Below are 16,376 nucleotides of genomic sequence, written 5' to 3' on the forward strand. Positions count from 1 at the left end.
AACAATTTGACAGGAAGTAAGTGGATTCTGTCCCAAGCCTTAGGAGTGGACTTGACCCTGAGCATAATGGTGTGAGTCTGAGGCCAAGAGCTTCCTGCCCAGCAGGGGGTAGCCAAGCGCTGGTGACTGGGCAGGAATTCAACCCCATAGGTTCCCATCTCTTCCCACCGCCCTCCAGCAACACAGCTCTCCCTTTCTAGAAACAGGATTTCCCCTCCGGGCTTGGATTCTTAACTCTAAAAAGAGCCTCTCACCTGAGGCCTTTACCTGAGAGCTGGAGCCTGTGCGATGGATTCTCTGGACAGGGACCCCAATGAACAGGTGGAAAAGTACATTTATCTGCCCAAGGCTTGGAATAAAAATTGGGGGTGGGGTGGGTGGAGGCAGGTTTTACTCTTCTTCAGATTCTTTTCTCTGTCTGCCAGTGGGTAGAGGCTGAGTGTTGCTGGGATAGAAGAGAGAGAGAGGTTAGGCCCTGGTTCTCTGTGTGGGGTGGTGTGCGTGTGTGTGGAGGGGTATGGATGTGAGTGTGCTGTGTATATGTGCGGAAAGCATGTGTGTAGGTGTGTTAGGAGTGTGTTTGTGTGTGTATGTGTGTGGCGTGTGTGGGGGGCGGGGAGTGTGTGTGTGGATGGGTGTGTGTGGATGTCGGGGAAGGTGGGTGTATGGGTGTGTGTGGATGTGTGTGTGGGTGGGGAGTGTGTGTGTATGGGGTTGTGTATATGTGGATATGTGGGGGGAATATGTGTATGGGTGGGTGTATGTGGGTATGTGTTTAGGGTGAATATGTGTGTGAGGAGAGTAAGTGCATGCGTGAGTATGTGTGTCTGTATGTGGGTATATGTGTGGGGTGTGTATATCTGTGTGTGTGTGGTTTGTGTTTTGGGGGATGTATGTGGGTATCTGTGTGTGGTGTGTATATGTGTGTGGGCAGTGTGTGTGGGTATGTATTATGTGGGGTGTGTGGTGTGTATATGTGTGTGGGCGGTGTGTGTGGGTATGTATTATGTGGGGTGTGTGGGTGTGTATGTGTGTGGGGGAAGTATTGTGTGTCTGTGTGGGTGTGCATGTGTGTGTGGTGTGTATATGTATGTGGGGTGTGTGTATGTGGACGTGGGTATATGTGGGTGTGTATGTGTGTATGGGGTATGTGTGTCTGTGGGTGTGTATGTGTGTGGGGGAAGTGTGTGTATGTATGTGAGGTGTGTGTGGGCGTGGGTGTATTTGGGTGTGTATGCGTGTGGGGTGTGTGTGTGGGGAGTATGTGTATGTGCATGTGGAGGGGTGTGTGTGGGTGTGTGTATGTGGTGTTAGAGGAAGTATGTATATCTGTGTTTATGTGTGTGTGTGTGGTATGTGTGGGGAGTGTATGTGAGGGGTGTGTAAGTGTGTGGTGTGCATGTATGTGAGTGTACATGTGGGTATGTGTGTGGGATGTGTGTGTGGGGAGTGTGGGTATGACTATGTGGGTATATATGTGTGTGCAGTGTGTATGTGTGTGGGGGGAGTGTATGTGTGTGTGTGGAGGGGTGTATGTGGGTGTGTATGTGTGTGTATGGGAGAAGTATATGTGTGTGTTTATGTGGGTGTGTATGTGAGTGAGGTGTGTGTGGGGAGTGTGTGTATGTATGTGGGGGTATATGTGTGTGTGGTGTGTATGTATGTTGGTGGGTGTGTATGTGTGTGGGGTGTGTATTGTGTGAGTGGGTATGTGTGTGGGGTGTGTGTGGTGAAAGTCGGTGTGACTGTGGGTGTCTATGTGTGGGGCATGTATGTGTTTGTAGGGGGAGTGTGTGTATGATGTGTGGGTTGCTGTGTATGTATGGGGGAAATATGTGTATGTGTTCATGTGGGTGTGTATGTGAATGGGGTGTGTGGGAAGTGTGTGTATGTATGTGGGGTGTGTGTATGTGGGTGTATATGGGCGTTTACGTGTGTGTCTGTGGGTGTTTATGTGTGTGTGTGTGTGTGTATCTGTAGGTGTGTGTATATGTGGTAGGTGTGTGGGGGGGAACTGTGGGTGTGTGGGTGGTGTCAGGGGAGCCTGGACGGAGCCTCAGGACAGCCTGCTGAGGGTGGAAGTCTGGGTGGCAGCTGCTCAGGTCTGACTGCTGGGCTGCAGGGAAGAAAGAAACGCCCGCTGAACTCGCAGGTAGGGAGGAGGAGCGGTGGGACAGTGACAGGTCACTAAAGAAAAAGCATTCTGAGAAAAGCCTGTGGGTTGAGCCTGCGTCCCTGCTGGCACCCACTGGGAACCCCGTTCGCTGGCTCCCCCCAGCCTCACCTTGTTGCTTCTCACTGGGGCCGTTTTCGGTTGGCGCTGCTTCTCTTTGTTCTGTTGTCCCCCAGTGCAGTGAACCCTTACATTATGGGTTTCTGTTGTAGTTCTAACCTCTAATACACAACCATTACATCTTATCTCGTCTTCTAAATTACCCTAAAATCCAATTATAAAACCCTCTCTCCTTCAAGAGCACACAACTTGCCACATTACTGAAATGCTGGGCTGCTCTTTTGTTTTTCTAAATTAATAATAACGACCATTTTCCGTCTGCTCTTACCATGGGACTCTTTTTTATCACCACGCAGCTTTCCAAAACGCATATTATGATTCCTTCTGCCTCTTTGCTGGGCTGCAAAAAAGCTAAGGATGATTTTCCCAATATTCATAAAAGATCTGTCAGTTGATTTTTAGTATAAAAACATTGAAAACTACAATCCTTAATGAAGGAAGCATTTTAATATTTATCAGCTAAAATTTCACTATTGCTTTCTTTTGTGTGGGTGAAATAGAAGTCTATCACTTTTAAGGTTTTAAGAGATTTGAATGAATTTTATGTGTTAGTTAAAATTTTTATGGGTTGAAAACTCTTAGTTTCACTAAGATTTCAAAAGCACAAACGATATTTAAAATCCAGGTCCCCTTGTGAGTTTCTTGAATTTACAGGAGGGCAGTGACTATTCTTAAATATAGATTCAACTTCTATAAGTTACCAAAATAGTTCAGGAAGAGAGAACATGCCCAGAACATATAAGAAAAAGCCTTAACAGTATCAGGAATATCCTCAAACACTTTTTCTGACAAAAGGGTAGTCGTGGTTTTCAATACTAGAAAATTGCTCTTAGGAAAATATGGTTATGTTCAAATTTGATATTAGAAAAAAGAAACTTGACTTGTTTTAGTATTTTATAATCACAGGCATGTAATTGAACTGTGATTGCTTTTCTTACTTGCAAATTCTTACTTTGGTCGTGTGGAAAAAGTATATTTGACATACCTAAGGCATCTGATTATGCAGTAACAAAATATGCTTGCTCTGTGATTATTAAAAATATGTGTATAGCTAATCAGCCACTCTGCTTTCAACTTCACGAGCTTGGGCAATGTTCAGTGGAGCTCTTCATTGTACCGTCTGTATTTATGAATGATTCTTTCTCATGCTCAGACTTTAGCTGCTTAGGTTAAATATATTATAAAATGTAGGAAAGACTGGAAAAGTCCTAAATTACAAATTAAATTTCATTCAGACATTTAAATAATAACAACCTATCTAAGTACTTTGTGTAGTTATTGTGCCCTGAATTTAAATCTCTACCCCCTTAAATATTAAATACAGGAGAGGCCAGTTGTTTCTTTAATAAGTTGGTTCTATTTAAGGGTTTTCAGAGGACAAAGTGAAGGCCAAGAGAGAAGATGGCATGCACCTGAAGCAGCACCACTTGGAATGTATAGGCTAAATAGATGAACCAGAAGGACATGCTAATCACCAAATAACATCATCAAATACAAAATATAGGAACATGATTATCATGAGCAACAACTCAGGGAAAAATGGACATCAGGAACAAGAAAATTATAGATGATGTATAAAAAACAAAAATTGTAGTTTTTCATTCTTACAATATATATTACATATACAGTATCAAAACATACACAAATACACACTATATATTGTGTGTTCTTTTGAGTTGTTTTGTACATATAGACTCTATAATCTTAATTTAATCATAGTGGACACACCCATATTATCATTTAACATGTCAGCTCTGCATCCCAGCATAGCTATGTTTCCGTCCCTCCCTCCCTTCTCTTTCCTTCCTTCCTTTTTAAAAAATTTTCTGTGAAAATAAGAAAACTTAAAGTTATTTTCCCTTGCACTTCTAGATTTTTTAAAAATTTAATGAATTTTGTTGTTGTTGTTGTTGTTGTTGTTTGAGACTGAGTCTCTCTTTATCACCCAGGCTGGAGTGCAGTGGCAAGATCTTGGCTCGCTGCAGACTCCACCTCTGGGGTTCAATCGATTCTTGTGCCTCAGCTTCTCAAGTAGCTGGGATTATAGACGTGTGTCACCATACCTGGCTAATTTTTGTATTTTTAGTAGAGACAGGGTTTTGCCATGTTGTCCAGTCTGGTGTTGAACTACTGGTCTCAAGTGATTCCCCACCCTAAGCCTCCCAAAGTGCTAGGATTACTGATGTGAGCCACAGTTCCCGGCTGAACCTATAAATTTTAAATATTATCTTTTAGTTTCAGTGCAGGCTAAACATCACTATTAGTTTTGTTGGATTGTATCTAGCGTAATTCACGTATTTGTTTAAAATGTAGATGTTTTAAGAATTGACATTATCTACTTTGTTTATGTACTCAAGCATTCTACTAATATATTCTTTGAGGCGCTTCAATCTTTTATTTCTAATTTTTAATATATTTCTAGTTAATAAGTCAAACTTTTACCATTTGAACAAAACAGATTCAATTAACATAATTCCAATATATGGGCAGCCCTTGTAGAATTGATTTCCTTTTTTAAACCAAGAGTGCATCTCCTGTCATGTGTGAGTGTTGTGTAGCAAACTTACAAGGAAACATTTGAATTTATGTCGCATTCTTTTTCATACTTTATGGGTCTTCATTTTTTTTTAATTTAAATTAAGATTTTGGGGGTTTGTTAACAGGTTAATGTATGGACTATGTGATCTCTAAGCTCTTTAAAATAATCTATTAAGCAGATAAAAAATGACTCTGTGATACATGACATTTAGAAAATAGTTTCTGGAAGATAAACCATAGTGCCCTAATTTATAAGCTACTTCTAGCAGGTCTTTGAGGCTTTGTGTCAATTTGGAGACAGACCAGACCTTGGACCACAAGAGCACCATTTGGGGTGACGTATCAGTAAATTACTTTTCAGTACCCTAGAGGACCAGAAGAGTTAATGCAGCTTCCAGGAAAACAGAACACCTGGTGGTGTAACTCAGGTGGTGGGATGGCCGGATTGGATTTGTCATAAGCATGTCTCAATTGTGACTTTAGGATGTGAGCTGTGACAGTGCATCAGGGCTTCTCTTCTCTTCTCTTCTCTTCCACCTGCTATGTTTCTAGGGGACAGAACATCAGTTCTCCTCCCTGCAGAGTTGCAGCACTGGGAGATTATTATGGTCTTAAAAGTGAGAGCCTATAATTTAAGGTCATAACACCATCTTTAAAATGGAGATTGAAATACAGTAATATAAAATACATAAAGCGTCAAGATGTAGCAAATGTCTCTTCCCATTGGATTTTTCCATTTACAAGAGGGTAGTAATACCATGTATATTTTCTCGAAATATATAGTATATTTTCCGTATTGATTGCGTAGCTTTTTTATTTAAAGTGGAGCCGGTGCCCTGATAGACCCAAATTCCTTTCAATGCCTACTAAATAAAATGTTCTGGCCCTTAAAAAGAAGGATAAAATAACACGAAATAAAATTTTAAAGCCTAGAAAAGAAGGCTCCAACTTTCTAATATATCAAATATTTACTAAGATATCAAATATTTCTAGAAAATAACATCTTGATGAGTTGGTTATAAATGAACATGTGGATTGTGTTTTCCTTAATATACCAATAGTTTATCATGGCAGAAATAAATGCTAAGAGCAGAAAGGATCCCCAGTGCTAGATCCTTGACTTTGAAAGCAAAGGAGCTCAAGACATTCAGCAAATTCAAAACATCCCCTTTACCCACCTTTTAAGATTATGTTTGTATAGTTATTTCTTATGACATTTCAAAGCTTTTTCATAATTCTAGGTATTGATTTGAAAATGCCAGTTTTCAATACTAAATAATGGTGGAATAAAATTTTCGGTGAATCAATTTTTCAGCCACAAGAGGACAAATACTGTATGGAAAATGATTCTACTTTCACCAGGAAGGAAATGTCATGGGTCCTCGAACTGGGAGGGGGAAAAAAAAAATCTTGCAGCAGTGCCTATTGGAAATTACCAGGAATAAATATCTTTTTTTCTTGAAATAAAGTTCAAGGTAACATTTAAATGAATAATTATTTACCATCTTGTTAAATGCAGGCATGTATGGTGGGCACTATCTATTAGTATAAAAGCTTTTTCTGCTTAGAATGGCTCATTAACTTTTTCGTAGGCTGTACTGGTTTTAAGATTCAAATTCAAAATCTCCTCTGATTTTGCTGTTCCATTTCTGGCAGCTGGCCAGTGGCAGATATGCATAATATTTCACTGTTAGACCTTGCAAACATTATATCCTGCTGTGCTAAAGAAAACATTGTGTTTCTTACCACATGAAAATAATCCATCACTTTTCAATCAGCACACAAAAAAAGCTCTACCTGTTTTTTCCATCAGACTCAAGAAAAATTAATGGCCCCAATGTGAAAGGTGGACCCTCCATACATGATCCATTAAAGTACAAACTAATCAAAATATATCTAGCATCTGATTTGCTAAGCAAGATGGAACAAAAGAGGTGCGATGAAAAAAGTAGATCCTTCTAAGACCCATACAGCCTTGTTCTATCAGTATTAACCTTATTTATTTTAAATGTGGGAGAACATAAATAAAAAATCATGAAATGAATCCGTTGAATTCAATCAATTCAAATAGACACTGTATTTATCTGGAAGAGATGGCTAAAGATACTTCATGTGGACTGGAAGAAATTTTTATAATAAAGATGTTTTTTAAAAAGTAAAGAAAGACAGATTATAAATCCCCCAGTGGGCCACTAGGCAACATAATATATTAAAGTAAAATTTTCTTTGGGAGTGAAAAAAATCAGTATTTTGTCAACTCATTCATGCCTTTAAAAATAATTTCATGCCTTTTGCAATGCTGATGTTGTAGCTAGTTTTGAGCGAGGCATGAGGATTTCCCTTTCTAGAGCCCTACAACTTTTGTAACAATATTCTAATCGGAGAGATATCAGCCATATCAATGGAGTGCCAATTAAAAAACAATCCATTGTATGACTTTTAAACACATTTGTTGCAATTGCTTGGCCTTCTTTGCTACTGCCTGGTTCTGGGAAATTGTTTTCAATTTCTCTCTCCCTTTCTTTCTCTCTCATTTTCTCTCCCTTGCCCCCCTCACTTATTCTCACTTTCTTGTGGCATGACCTGTGTCATACATAGTTTAATGAATGTAATAAAAAATGTAGACAATGGAATGTAATGCTAATACTAAGAAGGTATCTATAATAGCGAATAATTTTACACAAAAGTATATTTTTATATTTTTATAACCTCAGGTTTAGAATTCCACACTGCGTTTTTAACTAGTATTCCAGTTTCTGTCTTCTTTTTTTCCATCTCAAATCTATGTTGAAACAGTCTTTACACAGGTCTTTGTAAAGCATAACTGTATTTATATCCCCTCTCATATCACAATCTCCCTTTAGTTGGTGTCCATTGAATGAGAGAACAGAGTTTCAGAGTTGGAAGGCTCAAATATAATCATTTCACATATGAGCAAACAAGCTTAGGGATTTTAAGGGATTTGTCCAAAGACACGCAGTTTGTGAATGATAGCTCTGGAATCTTCAGGAGCCCCAGTACAGCACTTTCACCACTACACAAGTGGTTCTCTCCTAGAGTAGTGCTTCTCAGACTTGAACTGGCATGCAGATGATCTGAGGATCTTGTGAAAATATAGAATCTGATTCAGTAGGTCTGGGGCTGGGCAGAAAATCTGCATTTCTAAGAAGGTCCTAGGGCATGCCCATGCTGGTTTGGAGACCACACTGAGTCGCAAGAACCTAAGAACTCTTGCAAATTCTTACACTGGTTTTCAAGGTGTTTTAAAGTGTAGTCCTGTGTCCCACTGTCCTGTATGAACACTCCAATATAGTTATGCAGAGTACTTGCTCGCTTATTGAATACCTTTTGAGTATTCTGACTCTTTTTTATTTGTTCATCCTCCTACCTCTCTCTGCTTCTTTGCAATTGCATGTCTACGCTTCCTTTCAATAGCAAAGTTATTTCCCATCTTCTCCATAAAGACTTTCTCATGACCAAACATAAAATGATCTTTGTGTCCTCTGATTATCTCTATCACTACTTAAAAGCTTAATAAGTCAATAGCTACTTATCAAATAAAAGAACAAAACACATGTATAAGTGAATCAAATAGCAGCAGTGAATGAAGGGCATTCAGTTGTACAAGGCAAGAGAAACTGAAATTCCTGAGATCTGCGGAAAACCTCAGAATTAATAAAAAACGTTTCCTCCTTTTCTTGACTACATCTTGTGCTAAAAATAATTCTGGGTTAATTGCAGAAAATAAAGCTTAGAAGACCGTGAATTGTCATAGGTCAAGGATCATCAAAATTTGTTGTAAAGAACCAGATCATATATGATCATGTCAGCTGCATGGTTTCTATGGTAACTACTGAACTCTCCCATTATGGTAGGAAAGGAGCCATTGGTAATACGTAAACAAATGGATGTGGCAGTGTTCAATAACACTTTATTTACAACAAGAGGCAGCAGCCAGATTGGCCTACCTGTAGTCATTTACCAATCACTATCATAGATGATAACCAAATCTATATTAAATAAGGAAAGAGAAGGACTTATTGAATCCACAGTTGTTAACTGTAGCTTAACTAGCTCTGTAATGGGGAGCAAATCTTAAGAACTGGGTCAGGCCAGGGCAGAGAAGAGATGCACTGGGCAATGCAAGAAATCCAAGAGATTTTTCAATGAAATAATCTTTGATGGAGCCCAATCCAAATCATATTTATAACACACCCAAACCCAATTTTCAAAATCCTACTACCTTGACATAAAGGTGTGACACATAGGTCATATAATTGGCAGCACCCTGTTAGAAATGTAGAATCTCAGGCCTCATCCTTACGCATTACCATTAGTGCAATCTGAATCTCACCAAGATCCTCGGATGATTCTTATGCACTTCACAGTTTGAAATCCCAAAATGAGGTATGTCAGTGATCTGCATCAGAATCCTATGGGAGCTGGGAAAAATGTCAGTTTTGGTCCAATCCCAGACCTACTTAATCAGTGTCAATGGGGATGGTACCCCAAGTTTTTAAAATGTAAATCCACGTTGGAACTCTAAAACTATTGATTGTGAGCTACAAGATTGACACTAGTTGTTTCCATTCCATCCTTTCTGGCTTCATATTTTGGCAGCTGTACTTGTTTTGTTAATCTCTTTCGTATTCTCTTTAATTTTTAAAATTAAAATTTTTTTACTGATACATAGTATTTATACATATATATGAGGCATATGTGATATTTTGTTACATACATAGAATGTGTAATGATAAATTATGGAATTTGGGGTATCTATCACCTCTATTCATTTCTATGTGTTAGGAACATTTCAAGTCCTCTCTGTCAGGTATTTTGAAATATACAATACATTGTTGTTAACTATAGTGACCCTACTCTGCTGTCACTGTTCCCTTTTCCAGCTCTGAATTATTTGCTTTTCTTAACATAAGAGTAACCTTTATTTTTTCTTAATTTTTGGGCAACATGAATATATGTCCATAAAATGATATGAAGACTATTTTATTATCTTACCAGTTGGTACTAAGGTTCCTCTTGTGGAGATGATTAAGTCTGTTTGGGAGAAGCTTTTGATAAGCCACTTGGAGTATAGCAGTGCAAAGGCATGCTCAAATAATAACATGGTGATTAAAATGTTTTCTAAAAATGCGAAGACCTATTAACTGCATGATCTTTTGTTTTTGCCTGGGAATATACAGGTTTGGGGTGGAGGGGAATTGCTTTGGAAACTTGTATACTTTGTTCTAATTTTTCTTCTATAAAATGCTGGTTCAGTAGAAAAAAAATCTCAATTGTATTAAGGGAGACAGGACTTTGGAGTGTGGCAAGTGTCATGTGGTTGTAAGATATGTGATACAAAGTATCCTGATCGTCCTGCAGCATCTTCACTAAAGTCTCCACTGCTTACTATGACTCTGTTTTCTTACAGGGCTTTTCTGGAGTGAGGGAGCAGACTGAGGGAAGAACCAGAAGGCTGCCAAAATGTAAGTCATGGTGGATATGACAGACAAAACAACCGGAGAATAAGAGGAAAGCTGACATCAAGGAAATATCAATATCTGATGAGAAGATTAGGGCCACCCTAATAACATGTTATTAATTTGCACATTTTAAGAGGAGTTTGCAAATCCCTCTTTGCATCAAAAACATCAGTCCTTGGGCCCATTCCCATATATTCTCATTCAGTTGGTCTGGAGTGAGACCCAGACATTCAACATTTTTTCAAGATCAGGTGAATCTGAAAGGTACAGCCAAGATTGAGAACTAAAGTGAAGAATCTAAAATAATCCAAGCAATGCATGTTACAACTGATAAAGTAGAAAAGTACATACAGATACAATTCCTTTCTCTTTTTTGTCTCTTTTCTTTCTTTCATCACACAAATGATTTTTAACTATTGTTCTGATAGTTTTTATTAATAAGCACTCAATAAATGTGTTGCATTCCTAACAAAGAGAGAAAAATAACATGAACCTAATCAGTTAGTATAGATTTATCTAAAATATTGTAATCTATGGCTTCTTGATTATTAAAGAATATTAATAAATAATATAAATTTAGTAGTAATAGAAATATATGCACATCTGGCTTGACAGTTTTGTGAATATATATTAGTCTACATTATGTTTAAATAGCTTTTCTTTACCAAGTTATTAAATTTCTCACAAACCGTTTTTTAAGAGTCATTTTATTTTAGTGTAGGTGTTGAGGGCTTGAGATATTTTGAAAGCAATAGTACATTTAAAATGTAGACATTCATTCAATCAGTATTCTTAAACTGCTCTGTAATAACTCAACATGGTAAAGGCTACAGAGAAATGGGAAGGAAGTTCAGGTGAGGTTGAGAAGACTAAAGGTAAGCTGTATAAAGAAAAAAAAATCATTGGTAATAAAGAATTCATTAATAGATCGACTCATAGAGATCACCACCAAGTCAGCAAATCTGCAGCTAGGATTAACTGACTGCTATGCCACAGGGTTGGCACAGCTGGGATTGACTGACTGCTATGCCACAGGGTTGGGCTGAGAATAGTAGGGAGGGTACTAAGTTGGATACTCCAGAAAAATCTCTCCTTATAGCTCTTCTATCATTGGAGAGAAAATCAGAAAAATAATCTAAGGCCTTAATTTAGCACAATATTACCAGCTGGTTTTTCAAAACATCCCAAATGGTCAAAGAGTTTACCACAAGCATCTTTACATAGCTATGTTTTTAGTGCTATGGTTGTTTACTTGAGAAAAGTCTTCCTAATATCCTAATTGTGTCTATATTGACATAATGGTATTGGTTTATTGAACTCATCTCTTTACATTGATAGCCTTTAATAGAAAAACATGTATCTATATATATTCACCAAAGATTAATACACTATATTGTAACCAGTCCCATTAGAACAGATAACTATGCTAAAAAAATTTTAAGAAACTGATTTATTTACTTTAACAGTTTCACTGAGCTATAATTGACATTCAGTAAACTGTATGCATTGAAAGTGTGCAATTTGGATTCTGACATGTTATACATTCATGAAACTAACTGCAATCAAGATAACAAACATATTCATCATTCCCAAGAGTTTCCTCATGCTCCTTTATAACCACTCATGCACTCCACTTCCCTGCAGAAATCTCTGCACTGTTTTCTGCCACCATAGATATCAGTTTTGTCTAACTTCTTTCACTGAGAATAATTATTTTGAGATACATCTTTGCTATTGCATGCATCAATCATTCATTCTTTTCTCATTCTGAGTAGTATTTCATTAGATGCACAGTTTGTTTATCTGTTCCCTGGTTAAGAAGAAACATTTTGGCTTTTTATTTTTGCCGATTGCAGATAAAGCTACTATGAATGTTTGTGTCGAAGTCTTTGTATGGACACCTGCTCTCATTTCTTGGGTTCATGCAGAGAAGTGGAATGCTGGATTGCCTAGTAGTTGCATGTTTAACTTTTTAAGAAAGTGCAAAACTGTTTTCCAAAAATGTTCTAGCATTTTACTCTTGCGCTCTACTCCCCTGCAGAAATCTCTGCACTGTTTGTAAAATGTAGGTCACTGCTTGCTGTGTTCCATCATTCTTAGCAAACTATCACAAGAACAGAAAACCAAACACCGCATGTTCTCACTCATAGGTGGGAACTGAACAATGAGATCACTTGGACTCGGGAAGGGGAACATCACACATCGGGGCCTATCATGGGGAGGGGAGAGGGGGGAGGGATTGCATTGGGAGTTATACCTGATATAAATGACGAATTGATGGGTGCTGATGAGTTGATGGGTGCAGCACACCAACATGGCACAAGTATACATATGTAACAAACCTGCACGTTATGCACATGTACCCTAGAACTTAAAGTATAATTAAAAAAAAAAAAAGAGTTTCAGTTTCTCCACATCCTCAACAATATTTCATATGGTCAGTATTTTCAATGTTGACCATTATAATAAGTGTATATATATATTTTAGTGTAACTTCAGGTGAGTGATTTTAAAGACTTCCTTGCTAGGAAATAGGAAAATAAGAAAAATGCATTCAGTCCTCTTTTTCCTTCTGTGCTGTCTTAGATATTTCAGGTTCAGTATCTGTTCCAAAACCTTTCTCTCTGCTCTACCATGGCCAAAAGAGTTCATTCACCTTTCGTCTTTGACTCTTGCAGACAATTGTGTGCCTTTAAAGGAAATAACAGCAAGAATTAGGAGCGCCCTGGAGGCAAGGTAAAATTTGGCCTGTGTAATCAATCATATCTGCTTCACTGAACCATAATGACTGTGTACAGGAAGACATCTTCAGTGGGGCAGACTTGTTTCTATGAAATCCTTAACATTTTGTGGGAGAGAAAGCAGTTTTATATTTAGCTTTTAACATGCTCAGTCATAACTACTTTTCTTGGGCATAAGTGAGTTGTATTGGTGTGCAGTTATGGTAATATGTCAAAAAATAAAGATAAGTACGTCAGTAGAACAGCTGGCCTATTTTAAAAATAGTGTCTTTAATAATTCAAGCTAAGAAATAGGATCAATTGTGTAATATCCAACATCGCAATAACCATTTACAAATGGTGAATTGTGGCAGCTGCCCTCAGTTTCCTCCAGAATTATTTCCCTCAAATCAAGTAAAGTCAAAGATTCGGAGATAGATATATGACCTTGAGGAACAATTTCCAGGAAACACAAAACAAACAATATACTAGTGTCTGCAACTAGGGAAAAAAGCTGTAATGCTATAAGGAGTCACCAAACTATAATGGTAGCCAATAAAAGTATTATAAATGCCAAGCAGATGAAGCTTTGTAAAGTAAGTCACTTTATCATCTAATTCTTTAGTTTCTGTTTTCATTGAAGTTCAGACATGCAGCAAGTATTTTATTTAACTACTTAGGGGGTGATATTAAGTCTCTATAGTATGTAACTTTCTTTGCACACATTTCCCATAAGTCATTCCAAACTACTTTCATACAATGTAAAGGAGAAATTGGGAAAATCTTCAGTCAACCACCACACCTTAGAAAGTGATCCCTGAATTAGAATGTCCATGTTATATACTGAATATTATGACCTATAAGAGGAAATACATGAGTATCTAATCTTGAGGAAGATTATAGTCTTGATGATGAAATTGATGAGGGTGAAGAAGTTATTCATGATGATGATGATAACACTACTACTACTAATGATCATGGCACCTCACATTTTCAGGGTGCCTACTCTGGGCCAGTTTTGCATACATTATCTCATTTAATCTTTGCAAAGCCCTGTCAGGTTGGTCATATTATTATCTCCCTTTTACAGGAAAGTTCACTGAAATAAATTACATAGGCAGTATAGCACTTTGTAAGCTCTCTCCATTCTAGTCTTGTCTCTCTGTTACCACAAAAATTAATGGAACTTAGTTATAATAATTGTTATTAGCAGAAAAATTGGAGGACAGACAGTGTGCAGTTTGGTTGGAGGAAGAGCTCAACAGCTCTCCACCTGGATAACAATCAGTTAATGGATGTAGATATCAGGAATAAGGGAGAAAGCTCTTCAAGCTGCAGATCATTATGCAGCAGCTCAGCATGTTTATTAATCATTGTGCACAATTAAAATGCCATTTCATCCCTCTAATTAAAACAAGTAGTTCCCTGAGGCTAGCACCTGAACTAATGAAGCCTGGTTGCCTAAGGATCTCACTCAGGGAAGGGAATTAAACAATGGAGGAAGCAGTATGTTTACCAGGTTGCCCAGACAACGTCAAACTGTATATGACATCATGAGCGAGTGGACCAGTTGAGACTGTAATTTTAAAGAGCCAGAGATGCTTCTTTTTCTGAGCAAAAGCTGGATTTCAATATTGAAATTTTTCTAAATTTGTAATCGGTTGGTATCAATATACCTGAATTAGAATGTCCATGTTATATAGTGAAAATCATGACCTCTCAGAGGACAAGTATGAGGATCTAATCTTGAGCAAGCTAAAAATGTTAGGTGCCATTTTCATTAGTGATAGTATTGTCATCATCATTATCATCAATAACTTTTTCACCCTCCTCATCAAGACCAATTGTATTGGCTGGTATATTGATACCAACCAATTGTATACTTTACAATAAATTCTAAATTTTCTTTCTTCTTGGTATGTGGAATGGGTATCTTGATGTTTGGAGAGAGAATTTTGAGGAATTCTCTATTGGCATCTAGGTATTTGGGAGGCTGAAGGGATTTTTGAAATCAGTTGACTCTAGAAATAAAAGGGTATAGATAGGTTATGGAGCCACAATTTAAAATAGAGGGTAAATAAATGGGCTAGATGAAAGAAAACCTAGGATTCAATCCCAGTATTGCCACTTGAACTGAATAACCCTGAACAAAGTCCTTAGAAAATGGAAGGACTGAACTAGGTAATCATCAAGTTTTCTTCTAGTTCCAAAATTCTATGGCTTTGTGGTAATTTGTGATTAACATAAAAGTGCAAAGAGATTTTATTGTATCCCAGTTCCCTTACAAGTTTGGCTGAATCAAGTCTTGCCTATTCTTTCCTTCTAATTCCTGTTCAGCTCACCAGCATATCTTTGGTGTCTGATACTATACTTGGCATATAGAAGTTGCTTAATTAAATATACATGGATAATATCAATCAGGTTAAACCTACAGATCTCAGTAATACACAGCTTTCAGTGCCTTGCTTCAAATATTTAGGAGCAACCCTACATATGATTCTGCATTATTTATCTGAGAAGTGGCAAACCTGAGGGTTGTGAAAGCTGCTTTCATTTCAGCCCGTCTGTGAACTCAGTTTTGTACAATTCTGTACTTGAAAGCTGTGGTTTCATGTTGCCTCCACTTGTACTAGGCAAGAAGCCATGGCTTATTCTTCCCCTTTTCTACCTGTCATCCCTTTAGTCGCCTTGATTCCTTAATATCCCAGAAAAATAGTCATGCCTAGAAGTTGGAGGAACTTAGGAGCATTGGTTGCTTTTTTTTTTTCTTTTTGGAGATGGAGTCTTGCACTGTGGCCCAGGCTGGAGTACAGTGGCGTGATCTCGGCTCACTGCAATCTCCACCTCCTGGGTTCAAGCAATTCTCCTGCCTCAGCCTCCTGAGTAGCTGGGACTACAGGTGCACGCTGCCACACCTGGCTAATGTTTTGTATTTTAGTAGAGATGGGTTTTACTGTATTGCCCAGGCTGGTCTTGAACTCCTGAGCTCAGGCAATCCACCCGTCTCGGCCTCCCAAAGTGCTAGGATTATAGGCATGAGCCTCTGAGCCTGGCCGGAGCATTGGTTCTTATTTTTTATGGGTCATAGAGTTTCATGAAAATCTGATAAATTTCATGAAATCTTTCATCAGAAAAATGTGTAGCATGATTTTGCAAACAATTGTGGGTTATGAGGTTCACAGAGTTTTGGAAGCTCATCTATGGAGCTCAGGTTAAGTTAAGAACTCTTTTTGTTGTTGTTGTTGTTGTTGTTGTTGTTGTTGAGAGGGAGTCTCGCTCTGTCGCCCAGACTGGAGTGCAGTGGCCGGATCTCAGCTCACTGCAAGCTCCGCCTCCCGGGTT

General features: G+C 38.1%; 1 long non-coding RNA gene across 1 annotated transcript in view; it reads left to right on the plus strand.

Moving 5' to 3' along the window:
- The first annotated feature begins 229 nt into the window (after nucleotides 1-229).
- Nucleotides 230-16,376, plus strand: part of LOC105514128 — a 94,805-nt gene continuing 78,658 nt past the window's right edge. Inside the window, exons 1-3 of the long non-coding RNA XR_001002136.1 lie at nucleotides 230-321; nucleotides 10,263-10,317; nucleotides 12,993-13,050. This is a non-coding gene — a long non-coding RNA (uncharacterized LOC105514128). The remainder of the gene's footprint in view (nucleotides 322-10,262; nucleotides 10,318-12,992; nucleotides 13,051-16,376) is intronic.

The sequence above is a fragment of the Colobus angolensis genome, unplaced genomic scaffold, assembly GCF_000951035.1.
Source record: "Colobus angolensis palliatus isolate OR3802 unplaced genomic scaffold, Cang.pa_1.0 Scaffold24, whole genome shotgun sequence".
Classification (NCBI taxonomy): Eukaryota; Metazoa; Chordata; class Mammalia; order Primates; family Cercopithecidae; genus Colobus; species Colobus angolensis.